This window comes from Peromyscus leucopus, chromosome 6 (genome assembly GCF_004664715.2).
Source record: "Peromyscus leucopus breed LL Stock chromosome 6, UCI_PerLeu_2.1, whole genome shotgun sequence".
NCBI lineage: Eukaryota > Metazoa > Chordata > Mammalia > Rodentia > Cricetidae > Peromyscus > Peromyscus leucopus.
Genome location: NC_051068.1, coordinates 9,277,008 through 9,299,340, shown reverse-complemented (window position 1 = coordinate 9,299,340; position 22,333 = coordinate 9,277,008). Strand labels below are relative to the sequence as shown.

Below are 22,333 nucleotides of genomic sequence, written 5' to 3'. Positions count from 1 at the left end.
AAACAGCTCGGGCGAGAGTCCTCTTGAAAGCCGCTGGGCAGCAACGTGCCCGGATACCTCTCCCGTCACATCCTTCTCATCGCCTCACGGTGTCCCGGTTGGCTGGGGACAGATGCTCCCCGTGGCGCACCAGCCTAGTCGGGGCGTCGGGCTCCTCTGGAGTCCCTTTGAAGAGTTTTGCTCAGGTAAAAGGACGGATTGTTGTCCCCGCCTTCCTCTGGGACTGCGGCCCGCCAGGAAACCATCTCTTCTTTTTCCAAGGGCTCAGTCCCAGGCCGAGAGCCCAATTACCCCAGTCAGGTGCGCGCACAGGCTTGGAGGACAGTGTGGGCCCCGCGGCTGCCGAGACCCGGGTGGCCGGGGACTCCCAGCATCTCAGCCTCGCGCTCCCGCCTCGGCGGAGGCTGCGCCAGCCCGCGCCCCGCCTGCCCGCGCCCGCTCGTCCCCACATCGCGGACGCTACCAGGGCCCCATTCCCTGCCCGAGCCCGCGCGACCCTGACCTCGCTCCTTTCTTCCAGAGACCCCCTTCCCATAGGTCGCCCTCAACCTCCGCGCCATGTTCCCGCTTCCTCCCTTCGGGTGCCTGGGGCTCGCTGGTTCATCTGAGTCGTGGGAAGCCAGGGGCTGCACAGGGGGCACAGCCTGTGGTGAAGGGGGGCATCCACTCACCAGAGAGGCTGGAGGTGATGGTCTGGAAGCTGATGGCCGGCGATCTGCACTTCCAGCTGAGATGCGGGCGGTGGTGGTGGTAAAGGAAGAGAGGAGGCAGCGGCGGCTGCTGAATCGCTCCTCAATTATTCAGATCTAAACCCCTCCGCAACCCTCCAGCGCCTGCCAGTCTGCTCTCCGGCTTGCCTATCTCCGCCTCCTTGCAGTCACGTGGCTAGCCCAGCCCCTTCCATTACTGGGGACTAGCATCGCTCCCGAACAGCCCCTCCCGCTTCCGCCGGGTCTGTCACTCATCTGCCTTCCTGAGCTTCCAGGTGCGGCCTCCAGCCTCCAGTACCTCCCGCTGTGTGGAGCGGAGGAGACCGGTTCTATGCCCTGGGAATACAGGGTGGTAGGACTCTGCAGTGTCGCTGTGCTGGTTGGGATGGCTTCTGCCATCAGTTCCACCTCTCCTGGACTCAGCTACCCGCCAGGCCTGCTTCCTGTCCCCTGGAAGCTTTCTTCCTCCGGATGAGGAGCCCTCGAGACTCAGCCTTCTTTTACCCACCTCGATGCTGTCGGAAAAAAAAGGTTGGAGATGCTAAACTCCCCCTCAGCTCTCACAGACAAGACCCAAAGCTCAAAGACACCAATCTTATTTTAGAGTCCACAACATTTTGAGGATTGGAGATTTTTGAAGACTCGGAATTTCAGTCTATGACCTTCTAGCTTTTCTTCCCTTGTCTATGAAATGAACCTCTCCCAGGACTCTGGAGACAGTGGACATCATGTTCTTGAAGTTGCTTAGCTCAGTGCTAGGCATGGGAAGAGATCAGTAAAGGAGAGTCCGTCTCTTGCCTCCATTAGAACAGTTTCAGAAACAAAGAGAGTGTGATGTGTGTGCCAGTAGAATGGAGATGTCTTTTGGAACATAGAAGGAGTCTTCCATGAGGTCAGGCTAGATGATCAGGCCAAGCAGACAGGGAGATACGTGAAGCTTTTATTTTACACTGGTCCCTTAAAGTGAGTGTCCTAGAAGCTTTCTCTATCTCAAAAGGACTATTTGGGTGTGGTGGCACGCACTTTTAATCCCAGCACTTGGGAGGCAGAGGCAAGAGGATTTCCGTGAATTCAAGATGAACCTTATCTACATAGCAAGTTCCAGGCCTACTGAGGCTACATAGTAAGACCCTGTCTCAAACAAACAAACAAACAAACAAACAAACAAACATAGAGAATAGATGGTACCAATCCTAGCACATCTGACGGTGGTGAATCAATTATTTAACATGCATCGAGCAGATTGATTTGGATGCAAAGTGCCTTCATAAATTGTTAGACATTTGTCAAAGCCCTTAAAGTCTATGGCAGTTGATGGCATGTAAGCTCCTTCTATTAGATATAAAAGTTACTACATTGTTATGTTCAGGGAGAATACTGGCTGACTGCTATTCCTTTCATGGAGGGCAAATTCATATCTAACTGTAGGTTGTGGATCAGCCCTGGCCTTGGAGGTCTAGCTGTTCCTTTGGTATCCAATCATGGCCAGGACAGTCTTGGTACATCCACCTACTTCAAACTCATCACTACCTTAAGCCTGCATCCATACCTTCTTGAGACAATACTCTGACTTAAACTTTTAAGTTCATAGCGTATCAGACTTCTTGGGATCCCACAAAGTTGTGAGCTGTTGCAGAAAAAGGGTAAAGTTTGGGATGTTGGTGCAGGCTCTGCCTGGGACTCACCATATAACCCTTAAGTGATCTCTTGAGCCCTCAGAGTTGTATCTTGAAAACGGGACAAGCATGTCTACTTTCTCTAGGAGACAGTTGTGATGTTCAGCTAGGCTAATTAACAGCCACTACTGAGTGAGAAGCCATGGTGGTAAAAAGTAAACAAATACCTACCAACGCTATGGCCTGAGGGGAACACTGAGGCTGCTCTAGTCCCAGGGTACTAAGGGGTTTAGGAGAGGGCAATCTGGGGTTGTTAGGGAGCAGCAACTGAGAAGTCAGCGAGTCTCTGTAAGTTTACAAGTCTGCCTGAAACCCAAGGGCGGTGTGGGCCTAAGAGCTTCACTGTTGCTCTGAGATTGTTTTAAATTAATATCATCTTACCCACAACTACGGCTTTTGTCTTTCCAACACTAGTCAAAATCTCAGTAGTTATCAGTATTTAATATGTAATGTAGCTTAGTGCCTATATTTTAGCAGAGCAGGGTTGGGGTTGGTAATTCAAAAGAGGGTCAATTCCAAATCCCAAAGACTCTTAATCCAAGAGCAGTTTCTGGGTCCTTAGCAGCAGTGTGGGCAGTGATAACTATTTTCTAACCTACTGCTAACGGTACTGCCCTGACCCAGACCAGAGATCCCTGCCCCCGAGTCCTGGTATGCTTCCCTTTAATAAGCTTTAGACATCTATCTAGATCTCCTCATTTGTAAGGAAACCAGAGACCAGAGGGAGCCATTCATGTTCCCGCACACAGCACTTTAAAGTTTGTTCTGGTGAAAAGATACCCCTGATTCCCAACTCTTTCTTCAGTGCTATCAGAAATCACAGAGAATAATGAGCATGATGTCACTTAATTTGACCTTAAAAATTAGTGTCATTATGAGCAAGTACTTGAATAAGTATGCATTTTAGAAAATTTGGGATATGTTCTCAGTAATCACCATAGGACTCTGACTAGAGCCCAATCAGTTTTGAAAGCCCAAGGTGGCTTTACCCAGCAAAGGGCTGGAGAGGGGACCTAAAGGCCAGAGCTTGCATAGATTTCAACACTCAGTCACACCTTAAGGGGATTTTGTGGTAAGGTCCCTCTTGCCGCCTCCTTTACTTGAGAGCTTCTGGTGACTCCTGACCATATCAGAAGCCCCTGACATCACCTGAACAGAAATATTGGCAAGTGTTTAGAGCCGTGCATAGCAATAAGGATCAGCACACACCACACTACCAAAATGAAACAATGATACTTCACAGTAACTGCTAATTAAATCTGGACAGGCCACATCTTAGTTTTCTTGTTCCAGCAAATGGAATATAGAAGTATTGATTAATTTATTGAACACGTATTTGAGATACTCAGAATGCAGCCTCCAACAATGCAAAACTGGTTCCTGCTCTACAGTACTAAAGCTGCTGGGGAAGCACCGTGATGAGAAGAAAGCAATAATGACCCCAGCAGTACTGGGGTACCACCTTAGCTTAGTGATGGAGAACTGACATTCCCAGTTGTGAGCACAGGACCTCTTACCCGAGATGTCAGCCTTGGCTAGTACTGCATACCAGCAGTCATCAATAACACCCCTCTGGTCGAACTTGTGGTGGTATTGTGTTCCCCAAAATATTGTGTACCTTAATAAATTTATCTGGGGTCAGAGAACAGACAGCCACTAGATACAAAGGCTAGAAAATGGTGGCACTCACACCTTTAATCCTAGCATTCCAGAGATAGAAATCCCTCTGGATCTCTGTGAGTTCAAGGCCACATTGGAAACAGCCAAGCATGGTGACTCACACCTTTAATCCCAGAAAGCCAGCCTTTAATCCCAGGGAGTGGTGGTAGAAAGCAAAAAGATATATAAGGCGTGAGGACCAAAAACTAGAGGCATTTTGGCTGGTTAAGCTTTCGGCTGGTTAAGCTTTCAGGCTTTGGAGCAACACAGTTCAGCTGAGATTCATTGGGATGAGGACACAGAAGCTTCCAGTCTGAGGAAACAGGACCAGCTGAGGAATTGGCAAGGTAAGATACCTGTGGCTTGTTCTCTGATCTTCCAGTTCATCCCAATACCCTGGCTCCGGGTTTGATTTTATTAATAAGAACTTTGAAGATTCATGCTACACGAACTACTTGAATAGGCTATAGTTAGGCTAAGAGGGGCTGGCCAGGGTCTTTAAAGCAAGGATTTGATTTTGTCTCCTGGTTCATGAAGGTGAATATTTTGAGTTTTTCCCCCCCTAGAAGAATTCCATGCTCAGTGGTGTTCTTGCTTCTGACAGATTCAAAGACTAAGGAATCCAAAGTACTGTAGCACCCTGGTCACACTGGTGTGGAGCCCCTTCTGCTGAAAGCAGTGCTGCTGGATTGAGGAGGAAAAAAAGGACGGCACAACTGACACCCAGGATATGTCAGCACACCTTAAAGGCATGCTAAAGAAGTAACCCAGGGCTGGAGAAATAGCTCAGTTTATCGTGTGCCTGCTACAAAAACATGAAGACTTGTGTTCAGATCTCCAGCACCCATCCAGGCTGGGAGCCGCACTGTGTGTCTGCAGCTCCAGGGCTGGAAAGGGGTGGAGCCACACTGTGTGTCTGCAGCTCCAGGGCTGGAAAGGGGTGTAGCAGACCGATCTGAAGCTTGTTGACTAGCCTAGACAAACCAAAGAGCTTCAGACTCAATGACAGAATACTGTCTCAGCAAACAAACAAACAAACAAACAAACAAACAAAAGATGTCCACTGTGAAGGTTCACGCCCTTAATCCCAGCTCCCAGGGGAGGCAGAGGCAGACAGATCTCCATGAGTTTGAGGCCAGCCTTGTCTACAAATCGAGTTCCAGGACAGGCAGGCCTGTTATACAGAGAAACCCTATCTGTAAAAAACCAAAAAGAGAAGAAAGAAAGAAAGAAAGAAAGAAAGAAAGAAAGAAAGAAAGAAAGAAAGAAAGAAAGAAAGGAAAAAAGAAAGAGACAGAGAGAGGGGTGGTGGAGGTGGTGGTGGTGATGATGGTGGTGGTGGTGATGGTGGTAGTGATGGTGGTGGTGGTGGTGGTGGTGGTGGTGGTGGTGGTGGTGGTGTAGGGAGATCCAGGAAAGACACCTGATATTGATTTCTGCCTTCCACAAGTATCTTCCCTGTATACACACACCTGTGCTAAAACATACATAGAGTACTTGCACAGCACAGCTTTCCCAATACACACAATTGTAAACAAAGGAAATCAATAATCCTGCTATCAATGATTATTTGATTGCTAGATATTTACCAATCTTCGAATTTTCTACTGGATATCTGAATTTCAAGACAAAGTTCTGAATGTACCCATTTCATTTCCAAATGTATCACCCAACAGCGCACTCTCCTCACCCTCAGCCCATACAGAGTGCAGAAGATGCATTGTGAGTTGTAGATGTAACCAACCACCTTATTAAATAAGAAACACAGAACCAATGTAAAAGAGAAAGACAAGAGATCAGAGCTCAGAGCTAAAATCTCACCATTCCTTCTGTGGTGGTCCTAGCTTCCCAAAAGAGAGCTATTTCCTGTGTGTCTGTCTTTTCATAGTATTTTGTTCTGCCTTCTCATTGGTTGTAAACCCAAACACGTGACTGCCTCGTCACTGTGTGTATGTACAGCCCTCTAGGTCTTAAAGGCATATGTCTCCAATGCTGGCTGTATCCCCGAACACACAGAGATCTATGGAATTAAAGGCGTGCGCCACCACCGCCACACTCTGTCTATGGCTCTAATAGCTCTGACCCCGGGCAACTTTATTTATTAACATACAATTAAAATCACATTTCAGTACAATTAGAATACCACCACAGTGAGTGATGCTATGTAAAGGGATCAGAGGTCAGGAATGCCAAACTAATGATTTCCTAACCTGGGAGGGAAGAGCAAAACAAGAACATCTCAGTATGTGTTAAGTACAGTTCTTCCTATAGATAAATCTTTTTTTTTTTTAAATTTTTTCTTTCACTACCTTATCTAAAGAACAAAAAAAAAAAAAAACAGCGGCTTGTCTGCATAAACACAGCAGAGCACTCTTGATTCATAAATAAAAGCAACTACACAGAAAATTCTAAAAAAAAAATAAAAATAAAAATAAAACAACACTGCTCTATTCAGTCTAAACACCTTTACCTCTCTAGAATTCAAGGCTAGCTAAATCCATTTTTTTTTTTCTAAAATGGGTACTAGCAGTTGGTGAGATGGTAAAGACATACTGGCCTCAAATTGAGTTTTTTCCCATAGAATAATCAGAAAAATTGTGACATAATTACAAAAAGAACAACTTCAAACTCTGAAGTGACAGGTCATTTCCTGTCAAGTCCAGCTAGCATCTAAATCCATGTTTCTACAGCTTTGATGTACACAAGAACTATCTAGAGATTTTGTTAAAAATGCAGAATTGGGTTCAGTAGGTTTGGATGGACCCAAGAATTTATATTTTTTTCTATTTTTATCTTACTGTGTGTGCATGTGTTCATGTCTATATGTGTACATGTTCATGAGCAAGTGTATATGTTCATGTATGTGTGCACACGTTCACTTAAGCAAGTGCTTGTGTATGCTCACACATGGACATGTCTGATCCATGTGGCACTAGGTAGACAACAACTTTGGGTGTCCTACAAACAGCACTGTCCGCTTGTCTTGAAACAAGGTCTCTCATTGGCCTGGAACTCACCAATTAAGCTAGGCTGGCTGGCCAACCAGTCCTGGGATCCCCCTGTCTCCACCTCCTCTGTGCTGGGACTGCATGTGTGGACCATTGCCCCCAGCCTTTTTATATGGGTTCTAGAAACTGAACTTCAGAACTCATGTGTCTAAGGCTCAGCAAGGCAAGGTTCAAGGTTCACATTTCATATTCCAGTGCTTCCCCCTCACAAAGGTCCATTAAAACATTATTTGATGTTTTTATTTTTGCTGTTGATGTTTGATGTTTTGAGGGGGACACTCCAAAAAATTCAAACAAAATCAAACCCATCAAAAATATCAACAAATATGCTATTTGTTGGGCCACAATTCAAAAGCCAAATTTTGGAATATTGTGTTCTATGAGATTTTTTTCAATATTGAACATACTCAAAATTCCAATGGCTTATAATAACAGAAGTTGCTTCATTATTCATATTATACCTCTACCACAGGTTATAATAGGCTCTGTTCCTCATGGTCACTATTGTTTTATGATGCCTTCCCTTAGCACAATACTTCATGTTATATTTTGGTTTGGTAGATTGTAGTTAGAGTTTTCTTGCCTTGTCCACAGTCAGGACAAATCTTTGTCACCTGCCAGTTCCACAGCTGCTCAGACCCAACCAAGTAAACACAGAGACTTATATTGTATACAAACTGTATGGCCGTGGCAGGCTTTTTTAGTTAGCTGTTCTTATAGCTTAAATGAATCCATTTTCATAAATCTATACCTTGCCACGTGGCTCATGGCTTACCGGCATCTTTACATGTTGCTTGTCATGGCGATGGCTGGCAGTGTCTCCCTCACTTAGCCTTCAACTTCTCAGAATTCTCCTCTCCTTGTCCCACCTACTTCCTGTCTGGCCACTGGCCAATCAGTGTTTTATTTATATAGAACAATATCCACAGCACTTGGGTGCCAAATGTAGATGTAACCTACCGTCTTATTAAATAAGAAACACAGAACCAATGTAAAGAAGAAAGCCAAGAGATCAGAGCTAAGAGCCTTATAGTCTATTGTAGTTAGTCTCTTCAGCCAAGAGACCTCTCCAAAAGAGAGCTACTCTTTGTGTGTTTGTCTTTATATAGTTTTTTTTTGTTTTGTCTTTTTATTGGTTGTAAACCCAAACACATGACTGTCTTGTCACTGTCTGTCTGTAGAGACTTTTAGTTTTTTTATGGTTGGTATTGAGATTAAAGGCATGTGTTTCCGATGTTGGCTGTATCCTTGAATATATAGAGATCTACCTAGCTTTGTCTACCAATTGCTGGGATTAAAGGTGTGTACCACCAACGCCCAGCTTTTGTTATGGCTTTAATAGCTCTGACCCCCAGGCAACTTTATTTATTAACATACAATTAAAATCACATTTTAGTATAAATAAAATACCACCATAGCAGACCCTGCAGCAGAAACTCAAAGTTCAGTGCCATCTCATCTCTATTGCCCACCACTCCCTGGCTGTTCACCTAGCTCTACTCTACTGCAACCACAAGAGAAGTGGAGAAGAGTCATGCTTCCACTTGCCTGGAGTGAGAGCAGAGTCAGACACAGGGAACTGTGTCTACTGTATACATAGGTTTTCTATAGATAGCCAACAATCTTATCCCAATTACCTCAATCTTATCCCTCTTCTTTAATTTCCTCTAGTCAATAAAACCACCACTAGTCCATGTTCCTCCTGGGTCCCTTTTATTACATGCAGGGGAAAGGCAGTATGATATCAGAGAGACTACAAGGTGATAGGAAAGTTTTGGGAAAGCAGGGACATCAAAGGAAACAGTGAGCCAGGAAACTGGTTGGGGTGACTGGGAAAGAGAGAAAGTCGTGAAGATGTCATCCCCCTCTAGAGACTGGGCCCTGTATAAGAACATTTATATGGACTTATCCTCACAATAGTCTTGCCAGGTGGTCACTGTTGTATTTTATACACACATGTAAAACAGAGGCTCAGAAGGCTCATAAAACATGTTCAAGGTCAACAGAATGTGAGCCAGGATCAATGCCAGGCTGTAAATCTAGTCTCTCCCAAGAAGTCTAAGAAAGGCACTCTTAAAGAGCAAGGCCACATTAGTATTGAATGGATCAATTATTACACTTTCTTTGGAATTCCTGAGACAGTTTTGCAGTACTAGCCCTGTACTGACAAACAGGCTTGATAGAGCACAGCACCCAGATTCCATAGCAGCTCCGACACTGAACCATTGCAGTCTCCATGGGAAGCCAAGGTTCTCCTGAAGGGACACAGAGGTGTTCCCAGTCCACCATCCCTCAGGCTAATCTTCTCCCTTTCTCCCCTTCAGCCCCTCTTTCCCACCTGTATTGCGTAGGGATATCCAAATTGAAACACTCCCTCTTGGAGGGAGCAGGAACACTCATAAGACCAGGAAGTAAATAAAACTTACAAGCCTCAGAAGACTAACATTTACAAGATCCACCAGATCCCTCCCCAAGTTTATTCAATGAGTAACAATTGTTTGTGGGGTGCTCTCTAAGGGGAAGAGACTTTCTGGATTTGTCAAGTTGCCTATAAGTCACCCATGGAGTGCTGAGGTGGCAGTTTTGATGGACTGTTACTTCCTGGCGTGGGCTTTTTGATGCTGCTGCTCCCCATGTCAGCATGCTCCTGTCTCCCTCATGTGTCCTCCTGGAAGTGACACTAATAAACTCACTAAACTAGATTCCAGTGGGAATTTTTCTTTGGCCTGCTGTCAGTACCCTATCTGGGTCAGATAAACATCTGTTCTTGTTGCCACTGGAAACGTCATATGATGACATGAAAACACATTTGTCTATAGGACACTATGAACTGCCCAAAAGATATGATTGAAGTAAATGGTCTAAATGATATAATAAAACATGATTTCTAATCTCATAATGAAACACCTCTATCAACATTAGGAGGAACTTTGCAAAATATTGAGAAAAGATCTCACAGTACAGAAGGCAGCAGGGACTTGGGAGTTTGTCCTGTGTCTAGTGGTGGAGGACATGATAGGGACACTTGTGTGGATGTTGATGGAATATTTTTCTAGAGCCTGAGAGTGGTAGGGTTTTAGATTTTTCTGTGTATTTCTGACGCCAAGGTGTAGAGTCAGAATTCCATACTCAAACATAGCTAGCCAGGTCTATATCCAAATGCTCCTGTGTGCTGGTAATGCCTTCCTTGGAAACGTTTTCAAATTTTCTCAGATTCAGTACTCCAACCTGTGAAAGGGCATGTCTTAGTTACCTTTTTATTGCTGTGACAAAGACCCATGACCAAGGGGGCCTATAAAGAAAGCATTCAACTTGAAGTTCATGGTTCCAGAGGGCTGGAGCTTCTGACTACCATGACAGGGAGCATGGCCGAGGGTAGGCAGGCATGACCCTGAGAGCTTCCATCTGATCCAAAAGCAGGAGGCAGAAAGAGAGCTAACTAGGGATGATCCTGAAACCTCAAAGCCCACCCTGATGACACATCTCCTTCAACAAGGCCACACCTCTTAATTCTCCCCAAACAGTTCCATCAACTAGGGACCAAGTATTCCAATATATGAGCCTGTGGGGGCGTTATCATTCACAGGGAGTGGTGATGCCCAGTTATAAACTTGGGAAGACTGGAAGCAATAGACAAAAAGTACTGGGCAAGTTCTGTTGTTCAATGCTGATGACTTCCTTTAGTGTTGTTGTTGAGAAAATGAATATGAAGAGGATTAAAGACCTCTAGCCTGTTCTGAGCCTCCATTTGTTTTTAATTAAAAATTAGGTAGTGGGGCTAAGTTTCTTTGAAGGGCTCTTCCACAGAAACAAGCCTACAAGCCAGGTTGTGTGTTTTCCCAGAGCACACCCATCTCTGGACAGCAGCTGGATCCAGGGCATCAATGAGACAGCGAAGAGCCCACGTTGGAAAAGAAAGTCTCTGGGTCTCCCAGCCCAGTTACTGAACTCCAGACGGGATGAGGCTTCATCTGCCAGCCATTAGTAAAAGTCCATGACCTCCCTCAGCCCTAGGCAAGAAGGAATGACCATGGAGTGGCAAGTAGTCCTTTTAGTCACCTTTGCATGAAAGAAAAGTCACCCTGCCACAGAAGCAGTAATGACCAAAACAAAAAAAAAAAAATGTCAATAAGCACTGAAGGGGTCGGAGGGGGAAACGACATTTGGATGAGATCGCCAGCCGGCTCTAGGCTCATCAGCCCTCGCTACCGCCACTGTGTAGATAATGGATTAGAGAGGTAGTGGATCAATTACATCCACAGCATTCCCTTCATGAGACAGGCAGGCAAATCACTCCCCTCGGAGCAAACATCTATCACAGGAAACTGAATATTTTATTGTCAGCCTTTTAGAGACAGATATTCACCTGCTGTGTAGAAGCTGACTCCTGTTTAATTCAATGACTTTTAGAAAATGAGAATTTTTTTATTCCAATTACTCATTCCTTAAAGCTCTTAAGAAGACCAAAGACTGTGTAAAGCATCCCAGGGCTGTGGACAGAAGCAATGAGACAATTTAGAAATAGAGATGAAATTCCAGTCTTTATCTCCTCTTTGTCCCAGCTGGGAAGGACTCGAGCCATGCTGCAGACACCTGTCTTCATAATCCCCCAGGAGGGAGATTATGCCTACCCCGTGGCCCTCTGTCTGAAGAGATGCAGTATTGTTTAATACTTGTGATAAAGTATTATCATGTCAGGTGCCACAAACACCCCTAAGATGACTCAAAGCAAGAACTAATCCGCCATGCTGAGGACTCAATCATTCAGTATGTCTCTAGGCTGGCCTAGAACTCTGTGCCCTTAGCTGTGTATTCAGTGTGATCTGGGGCATCTTCCCCATGTGGCTTAATAGAGCTTTCAGCAAACTTTAAGACTTCAAGGATGATTTGGCCTTTTGGATCAGACCCTGTGACAGCTCCTTGTTTTCTGTGTCTGACCCTGAATGACCTGCTTGGAATCATTCACACAGAGGAGACTGTGGACTATTTCACATGTCTGGGTCTATATTTATGTTCCAGTGCTCAAAAGGAGCTTCATTTCCTCTTAAAGTAGTGATCAAGTAGAAGACATTCATTCCTCTTCTCTTCCCCGGAGAAGCAATCGCAGTGACCTTCATTGTCTATGAGGTTGGGTTTTGTTTTTGTTTTCTGTCCATGTCCTCTGGTATCTTAGCCTTTTGCTGTGGCCACAGGATGACAAGATGATGATGATGCAGTGTCTGTGATGTCTTACCCACGCTCTGACTCCCAGCCTGCACCCCAGCTGAACCAGCTGCTGCTCTTTTCTCTGTGATCTGTGTTGGAAACACTGTGCCCATTAATATATAGTCAGAAGACCCACTTAAAGCTATAATGAGAGATGAGGCAAACTTGATCCCATATCACAGTAGCTTGAAGACTAGAATTGTTTTGTTCAGAATGGATGCTGACAATGGCTGATTTAACAAGTAAGATCTCCTTTTTATGTTATAAGCGGGGTTAACATCCCTGATTCTTTACTAAATGGACTCTGCATTAAACTTGGGCCATCTCCCCCATGATTACAGCTGGCTAGGAAGACTCAAGACTTAACAAACAACAACAAAAGCAGTGGGGTCAGCATGAGTGAGAATAAGAATAAAATGTGTAGCATCCTCACAAAAGTAATGTAACCTCTGGCTTGGAGAGGACAATGTGTCTAGTCAGGGAGTCACCCTGAATATTTTGAGAATTGGTCCTTTGTGCCCATAGCTGCTTAGTGAATTCCAGGTAAAGAAATCCTGATTTGTGTATATTGTGTCTACTTGGAGTGGGTTTGAGGATTGACAGCAAAATAGCCTGCAATGTGCAGTGTTGAGTACTGTGTGGTCTCACGTGTTCTCTGGGGCAGTTGGGGTGAGTTAGAGCCTTCCCTCAAGGAGTCGCTCATTAAACAGATGAGAGGACATGGAAACAAAAGAAACTTTTTTACATGCAATTTCAATGTGATAAATCCAGAAGACTTAAAAAATAGTTTGGAGTAAATACGCAGAACATGGTTTACCATTTTAAACATGTTTAGACTTATACTTTACTACATTGGTAATAGTGATTTTTTTCTTACATACTTTGCAGGGTGTGCAGAAGGACACTCATCATCTCCAGAAGTTCACCTCAAATGAAGTTCTGCACTCACTGAACAGCAGACCTTCTCACCTTCTCTCGATGTATTTCGCCTTTCTGGGATTCCTACAAGTGAAATCACACTGCACTTGTTTTTTGTGACTGGCTTATTTAACTTCGCCAATAATAGCTTAGCCCTAGGACGATGTGAGCAAAGGCTATGTGAGAAGCGGTAGACATGCAGCAGGTTTCCGGTCCCGCTGTGGTCTGTAATTGAGTGGGGAGTAAGGCAATGTGGCTGTGATGTTTCTGCAGTCTTCCCCATGCATAACTTTTAAGTGAATGCATATACAAATGAATATCCATGAACCTCAGGCTCAGCTGGGTCTAGGACTCCAAAAAGCATCATGAAGTGATTTTCTTCATCCCTCAGCTTTGACTATTTTTTTCTCCAGGAGGTTCACCTTGACCAAGCTGTCCTTGAAGGTGATAAATAGTAATCAATGCCTCTAAAATCACAACACACACACACACACACACACACACACACACACACACACACACACACACACACACAGAGAGAGAGAGAGAGACAGACAGACAGACAGACAGACAGACAGACGTAGACAGACAGACAAATACATAGGATAGGACTGTCCAATAGGAGACAATCCTTTTTCAGCAGAAAACAAGTGAATACCCAAGTGGCTCACCTCAGTTCTGCTGATGGGGATGTTGGATGTGTGTCTAGGCTCACCTCAGTTCTGATGATGGTGATGATGAATGTGTGTCTAGGCTCACCTCAGTTCTGATGATGAGGTCAATTAGTACCATGGACTTCTCAGGGACTCAGTGGGGTTTACAACACTGTTGCTAGAGAAAAGAGGAATAGATTCTAGGCATGTAGGAAACACAAGAACTTTCAAATATTGCCAAACATGGGACTTTTTCTTGAGATCACTGCCCAAGAGAACATAGTCCTAAATTATTCAGCCCCCAAGTCATTTCAGGTAATAACTATTATCTTTTGCTGACATTCTCAATTCTTACTATTGAAGTTACTTGTAAATAAGCACAGCAGAAATATTATATCATTGACCTGCCCTCAGAACTTCCATGTTGACAGCAACAGTAAATGAATGTCTTCCTCATGGTACCATTCTGAGCAGGGCCTGGTGATGCACCCCTGAAAGCCCAGCACTCTGGAGGCAGAGGCAGGAGTGTCTGAGGTCTTCCTTGCTGACATAGCAAGTTTAAGGCCAGCTTGCTTGGGCTACATGAGATCTAGTTTCAAAAACAACAAAACTAGCAGCAGGTTTGGAGAGATCGCTTGGCCGGGTGGTTACGGGCACTTGCTGCTCTTGTAGAGGACCAGAGTTCCGTTGCCAGCACCCAAGATAGGCAGCTCATTCCTGCCTGTAACTCCAGTGGATCCAGTGGTTTCCTCTTGCCTCTGTGAACACCTGCACACACACACACACACACACACACACACACACACACACACACACACTACACAGAGACACACACCCCTGCATCTGTCCAGCGTCTTGTGCTGTAACAGGTTTCTCTACACATAACATGTCATTACTAGGGCAACTCACACAATGACCTCAGCTACCATACATCACTCTTCTTGTCATTAGTTGTCAAATATCATACTTGATTCCCAGCTTCCCTTGGATCCACTTGCCAGTTACCTTGCTGAGCTGAAACTCACAGTGGACATGCTAAGTGTGCTAATTGAGTGTGCCTGGGTGACATGTTTTGCTTCGGTGTCACAAACATTAGTAGAGGAAAGGGCTGCTTGGGGGACACTGGGAAGTTATTCCGAGCTGTCAACGTGGAAAGTGGCAGGAGGTGGTGGCTCAGCTCCCGGTTTGTAGTCCAGAGCGGCGGCACCGTGATGGCTTCGCCAGAGCGACCAGAAAGCCCCGGCTGATCAACTTTTACCCCCCCCCCCCAGTTGTAGAAACATACACTTGCCTATATCAGGGAAGTTGCATTTGCTTTCAAGTAAAGGAAAAACCATCAAACTTGTTTAAAAATAGAAGATATTGATTGGCTTTCTAACATGTCTGCATCAGGTTCTGATAAAAGACAAGAACAAGCAGGCTGGGAAGAAAGGCTCCGTGGGCCGAACATTTGCTGTTCAAATGTGAGGACCTAAGTTGAAACACACAGACTCCAAGCAAAAGGCGTGAGTGGTATTGTGTGCACACCTGTAATCCTGTTGTTCCTCTGGGGAGACAGGAGGTGGAGACACAAGAAACCCTGAATGTTCCTGTCAGGGTCGCTGCCATTTTGTACAGGTGTATGACCTGCATGCACGCTGGAATTTTAATAAATGCTCTTTGCTCTGGCATACTATTTGAGTCTGGGCTCTTCCTCCAGTGTTTCCTTGGACCCTTACAGTAAGAGCGGACACATGAGGTTGTCCTCTGATCACCAAATGTGTGTCACACACAGGCAGGGGGATAAATATGTATGTATATCCATTCATACATTCATACATGCAGGGTCAGGTTCTGGATTTGATTCATACACAACCAATAAGCAACTTTTCATGATTTTTCAGAATGGCTGCAATGGATCCAGGCCTTCAGGAAGGACCATCTACTGTCTGTAAGAGTGTATATTTTCCTTCCCTGTAAACCCAGCAATATTTTCTACCCTCTCATTAGCTTAGATTTAGTCATTATTTATCTTCCTGATCAAAGGCTCTCACCAGATGTTTGGCTGATGTAGATTCATAATCTACCCTTGAGACTGTATTTGAAGTCAGTTTCCCTCCAGGTAGATTTACGGGGGCTGAGTGACAGGGTGGCTGCCCAGGGATGGGAGTTGGAGATGAGGAAGGAAGCTTGGAACAAAGCTAGAGTAGGCTTTGGTTGTATATTCTTTTTCTTTTTCTCTGTTTCTGTCTCTGTTTCTCTCCCTCCTCCCATAGGAAACACTGTCCATCCTCATTCTACAGAGAACTTCAGGCAGATGTGGCCATCTTTAGAAGGAGGCTTGGAAGAACAGAAAGAGAGGCAGATTTGGAATGTATTTTATTTTATTTTTACTGTGATGTGTGATGTGCATGCTGTGACGTGTTTGTAGAGGTCAGAGGGCAACTTTGTGGAGTCCGTTCTCTCTTCTACCCTTCCTGGAGTTCCAGGGATTGACTCAGCCTGTCAAGCTTTGTGGCAAATGTTTTTCCCCCCGACGAGCCCTCTTGCCACTGCTGGGATTTAGTGTTTGAATCATGGTTCTATTGCAGCCCACCTATCTCTATGACCATGGCTTAGTCACCTATCCACATGTGAACTCTGTCTCTACCACTGGACAAAAGGAAGGAGTCTCTTCTCAATCTGCCTCACAAACTTATTATGATCAAATAAAAGAGCACAGATAAACAGCACTTCTGGGTTGAAGATGAAAATTTAAGTGACCACCACGTTTTCACCCTTTGCATCATTTAATAAAGAAAAGAAATTTCTGAGTAACTATCCAGAAGAGCAGCTTTGCTTTGGAAAGAGTTCTATTCTCAAAATCCAGTAGCAGCAGAAAGTAGCACAGGACTTTGGGATCCACAGTGCTGAGCACAGAAAACAATGGCTTTAGAATAGCTGGAGAACGTCCAGATGGATGCCTCTGTCATCGAAGGAGTTATTTTTAGAAAAAAATTCAGTATCCCTGGACACGGTTACATGAGGAGAGACTGTTCCGCAGCATGAAACACTGCACTGCTTATTCTCTTTGTAAGTCCAGAGGTACAAGCAGGGGCGAGCGAAGGAGCCCCACGGATTTGCCATGTAACCTTGAGGCGACCATTAACCTCTTTGATGTTCAGGGTCCTCATGTGACAGAAGAGATGATAACAATGAGCTCACAACATGGGGAGATGGTTGCACAAGTTAGACTTCATACACTAGTAGAGTCCAGCCATGACAGGCACTCTGTGTTTGCCTCCTAAATTGTACGTCTCCAGCTGCTCACAGTAACTAGTCAGTCTATAATTCAAGCCGACAGTAATGGCAGAGGATCATTGCTCAAATGTTCTGTCTAAGCCTCAAAAATCTATAAACAGTTTTTGGGGTATGTGTGCACATGCATGTGTGTATATGTTTGTGCATGTGTACATATGCAAGAGTGTGTATATATGAGTTTGTGTATGTGTGAGTATATGCATGTATGTATGTGTATGAGTGTGTGTATACATGAGTGTAAGCGCATGTGTAAGCATGTGTGAGTCTCTCTCTTCTCTCTCTCTCTTTCTTCTCTCTCTCTCTCTCTCTCTCTCTCTCTCTCTCTCTCTCTCTCTCTCTCTCTCTCTCTTTCTGTGTGTGTGTGTGTCCTGAAAGTCAACCTTGGGTGTCTCTCCTCAGATGTCACCTATCCTGTATTTTGAGCCAGGGCTTGTCACCGTCCGGGAACTCACCCACCTGTTCAGCTGTGCTGGCTGATCAAGGAGCTCCAGGGGTCCCTCTGTCCAGGCCCCTCAGCATTGGAATTATAAGCATCAGTCACCAGCCCTGGAATTTTGTGTGTGTGTGTTTGTCCTGGGGATCGAACTCAGGTCCTCATAATTTCAAGGCAAACAATTTACCAACTGAAATATCACCCTGGACTGTGTAATCATTTTGAATATAATTTATTATGGTCTGTAATCCCAGAAATGATGCTGTGCAGATAGTATAATTTATTATGGCCTGTAATCCCAGGAATGATGCTGTGAAGATAGTATAATGCATGCAGTAATTTCCCAACCTCTTAAAGTACCTTTGTATGTTTGGTTCTATGTTTTCAAACTGATTCCTCTATTACCATGATGATTTAGTTATAAAATGCAATCAAATAGTCATTTGTTTAATTATCAGTCTATCTTTTAGAGAACAAATTATAGGGTTTTTAAAAAATGTAACTAACCTTCATTTTGAAAACTGAATAGATTTTAATGATTCTCAGAAATGTAGAGGATCAGTTGGGCTTTAAACGCTTAGTGTTTTACTAGTTCATATACTCAGGAACTAATAGCTATGTGTTAGTGTCTGTAACAATGACCTGACTATACACAGCCGATGCCTCTGTGTCAGCAGACATAGACTGAGTGACATGCATGGCCACTTAATGGTAAGTAACCCTGTTCAACTTGAGTTCTTTTGGATTTTCATTTATGGTAACACTATTTTATCATGGGGCATTTAAACATTTCACTTATTTTATCATTGAGTATGCTTGTGGACAAAGTGTGTGTATGTGTGTGTGTGTTGGTTAGTCTTATGTCACCTTCCCATAAGCCAGTTGGGAGGACAGACTGTCAATTGAGAAAGTGTCTCCATCAGATTACTCATAGGTGAGCTTGTAGGGCATTTTCTTGATTGGTGATTGATGTGAGAAGGCCCAGCCCATTGTTGGTGGTACCATTCCTGTTCCCTTGGTCCTACATGGTACAAGGAAACAGAGAACAAGCCATGGTGCATAAGCCGGTGAGCAGCATTCCCCCAAGGCTTCTGTTTCAGCTACTGCCTCCAGGTTCCTGCCCTGCTAGGGTTCCTGTCCTCAGTGATGGAAGTGTAAGTGAAATAAACCCTTTCCTCTCCAAGCTGCTTTTGGTCCTGGAGTTATCAGAGCAATAGAATTCTAGCTAAGACTGTGTGAGTGCGTGTGCGTGCGTGCGTGCATGCGTGCGTGCGTGCGTGCGTGTGTGTGTGCGTGCGTGCGCGCGCCACCATGCACGTATGGAGGCAGGAAGACAATCTTGAGCAGCTGGTTTTCCTCTTTCATCCTGGCTTCTGGAGATTGGACCCACTCTCCAGCCCTGAGTGGCAAGTGTTTTCACCTTGCTGGCTCAACCATCAGCCATTTCTATAGATTGAACTTGAGAACTTTGTTTCTGGACATGGAAATTCCATAACAATCTCAATCCTATTAGGAGCTCCAAATAGACTTTGTATCCCATAGAAACCAGTTATAATGGAAATCTAAGGCTGTCTACAAACATGTATACACAATGGTAATTATCCCACTGTGCTGTCCTTAGTCCAGATCTATTACATTATATTATATAGGCAGTTATGACTGTTGATAACTGGAATGTAAGCAGGTTTGCTTTAAGTAATTTGTCAACATAGTTCTCCTAAAAATAAATATTAATCGATACAGTTTTCAATCATAGTATAAATGAACGATGTTAATTATAGCCACCATTGTCTAATTACATATTTGTGTAGCCATGCTTATGAACTGACTTAAAACTCATAATTAATCCTTCAATCGATCTGTACATTTGTTGACATATGCTTATTCTTCTAATGAACTATTTTTTAATTTAACCATTAATTATAAAAAACACTTAGCATGTCCAAAAAAGCTTTAAAACATTCTGACAATAATTATTACCGAGATGAGTAAACATTGCTGAATATGTAAATAGCCATCAAGAAAGATGGCAGGTCTCGGGTTCTGGAAAGTCAGACTTTGGTAGATGTTAATTTGCTGTGGGCTTTGGTCCACACATGTTAGGCCAGGCTACAATAGTGTGATGGAAACTGCCTGAGGAGAAAATGAAGGAGCATCTATTTCAGCTGATTAGATTTTTGCCTTAAATATGCTCCAGAAAGACCCAAGACAGCTGACACACTGCCGGAGGGAGGCAGATGTCAGACACACTGAGGAATCTAGGCAGACGTGAGCAACAGCTGAAGTCAGAAGACGCCTGATGCATGTCAAGCCGTACATCTGGCACAACTCTGAGGTCAGGCGGGCCTGCTGAGACCTTTCTGTGACACCACAGCTCATCGAAAAGAAGTAGGATTTTCTGTGAGAACAGAAAGGAAGACAGGTTTAATTGTAGTTAGTGTGGTGAAATTCTGTATATGGACATATTTTTATTGTTGCAGTAGATTCATGAAAGCACTTATTATTTATACTGCATCCTGTGTGTTAATTTCAGAGTGCTGTCACGCCCTGGGACGTTAATAGGAGGGCTCCCGTTTGACAAACTAACAGCTTAAAAAGCCACCAAACTCAAGTCATCTTAGCGCATAAGAGGCTTGTTTACCAGGAATTCAGAGGTGAGGCTGTGAGTCCATTCATCAGCTTTGTCTTTGTGATGCACACACAGAGTTTTCTCTTTTCTGCATGATGTTTCATGCTGGTGTTGAGGGGCTGCCCCAGAATTAAAAGTTGCACATATTAATAAGATGACATTTTTCAGGTATTCGCCCCTCCACACACAGGGTCTTTGTTCAACAGAGGCTGTCTGTACATCTAGCCCCACAGGCAGGCAATGAGTATTGCTTCCTGGGACCCTCCTGCCAGAGGTTCAGGAGGCATTTTTTAGAAGTCATGTGAAAATGTTTCCTTGCATCTGTTGACATCCTGTGGCCAACCTGGATTATTCAAGCATGGGAGATGGGGTGGCCCTTCAAACAAAGCAAGCCTGCCTGTGGGGCTAGATGTATAGGTAGCTTCTATCAAAATAAGAACTGTGTGTGTAGAAGGCGAATGCCTGAAGACATTTAAACTCTGCTATGATGGAAGAGAAAGCAGAATGACATGTCTGCTTAGTGTCTGCGCGACCTGTCCTTAGTGGCTGCGTGAGGCTGCTCACATTAATGTCCTTATAAAACAGAATTTCTTCATGAGTAGTGGACTTTGGTATCCATTTTTCTTTCCTTAATAGCAATCTCTCTCCTCTCTCTCTCTCTCTCTCTCTCTCTCTCTCTCTCTCTCTCTCTCTCTCTCTCTCTCTCTCTTGATTGGAAAGCACCAATTAAAGCCCACATTTCTTAGTCTGTGTTGCCTTTAGGGCTGTGGATAGATTTGTGAATTCTATTCTTTTTCAAATTTATTTTCTACTTTGAAATTAAGTGTTCTCATTGGAGTTGCTAGCCATTTTAGATGGGATGATCTCAAGAATGGAGGCTGTGTGTCCATGCTGCTAGACCAGAAAGACAGGAGGAACCCGTGTTCTTTATCACTGAAAGAATGTCAGTCCAGGCCTGGACCTCCTAGATGGAGCCTTGTTTTACGTGAGAAAAATGGTTACACTTTATTCTTATTTTAGACAAGTTTTACTAACAGCAGGACACATCTCTAGTCATCCACATTTGGTAATTGATGGAGATGACATCTCCATAGCAAGTGTGATCACGCAATGCATGGACTCAAAGCGTCCATCAGTGCAAACGGTTACTTCCTTCTGATGAGAATTTTAATGAAATGAAATTGTCATCCAACAAAGTGTTTTTTTTTTTTTTTTTTTTTTTTGGTTGTTCACAGATGAACACTTGAGAAGTAAGAGCATGCAGGACAGACTGTGAGTTTACAAAAAGAAGAAGAAAGTGGAATAATTTCTTCTTCACATTGCTTCACTCTGCCACAGTATGGTCTGAATCATTTCATAGTTCAGCACAAAAATTGCAAGGAGAAGTGTGTCATTATGGAGTGGATCACTGAGGGCGATTGTAAAAGTGAACAGTTCCTTTAATATATCCTTAGATTAAATTGCGTATGTGAGTGTTTGTTTTTTATTTCATAAATTGGCCTGGAAATATTTCAGAGGTTGGACAGTTAGGCAGAAATAATGAAAGAATAGTCTACACAATAACTATGAGCCCCATTCATGTTCTTTACATGGGGTACCTTTTTTAGAACAATGGTCCACCTACACATGCAGAAAAAGGGTCTCTGTCCTTGATGCTGAAATATGTTTGGGGGAGGGGAGGGAAGAAGGGTAACTCTTGTAATCAGTACTGGTTTCTGACATTGGGTGGTGCATGAAGACACTCATCTACAGAGTGGGCTGGACAAGGGTGGGAAGACACTCATCGACAGAGTGGGCTGGATGGGGGTGGGAAGACACTCATCGACAGAGTGGGCTGGACAGGGTGGGAAGATACTCATCTACAGAGTGGGCTGGACGGGGGTGGGAGACACTCATCGACAGAGTGGGCTGGACGGGGTGGGAAGCCTGATTTGACGAGGAGACTGAAGTGTTGGCGAGCAATCAGCACAAAGAGACAGGGCTCAGGTCCTTCATGGCCACTTTCCTTTTGATTGACAGGCTCCAGGAGAGGCTCAGCACATGGGTGTGGGAGCAACAACAGGGATGCAGATGCTCTCTGCCCCTGTGTCCTGATGGAGCAAAGACCATGGATGCTGTAGGCACCGGGGGTGGGGGGGGTGGGGGGTGTCTGGCAACCTGTGG

General features: G+C 44.3%; 1 protein-coding gene across 2 annotated transcripts in view; it reads right to left on the bottom strand.

The window, feature by feature from the left end:
• The window catches only part of Slc7a14 (solute carrier family 7 member 14), a 122,710-nt gene extending 121,818 nt beyond the window's left edge, over positions 1-892 (bottom strand). The window contains exon 1 of one of the 2 annotated variants that reach the window (XM_028872599.2): positions 672-892. The gene's annotated coding sequence lies outside the window, so the exon portion shown is untranslated. The remainder of the gene's footprint in view (positions 1-671) is intronic. The other variant, XM_028872598.2, reaches the window with a different exon arrangement.
• Positions 893-22,333: the final 21,441 nt, after the last annotated feature.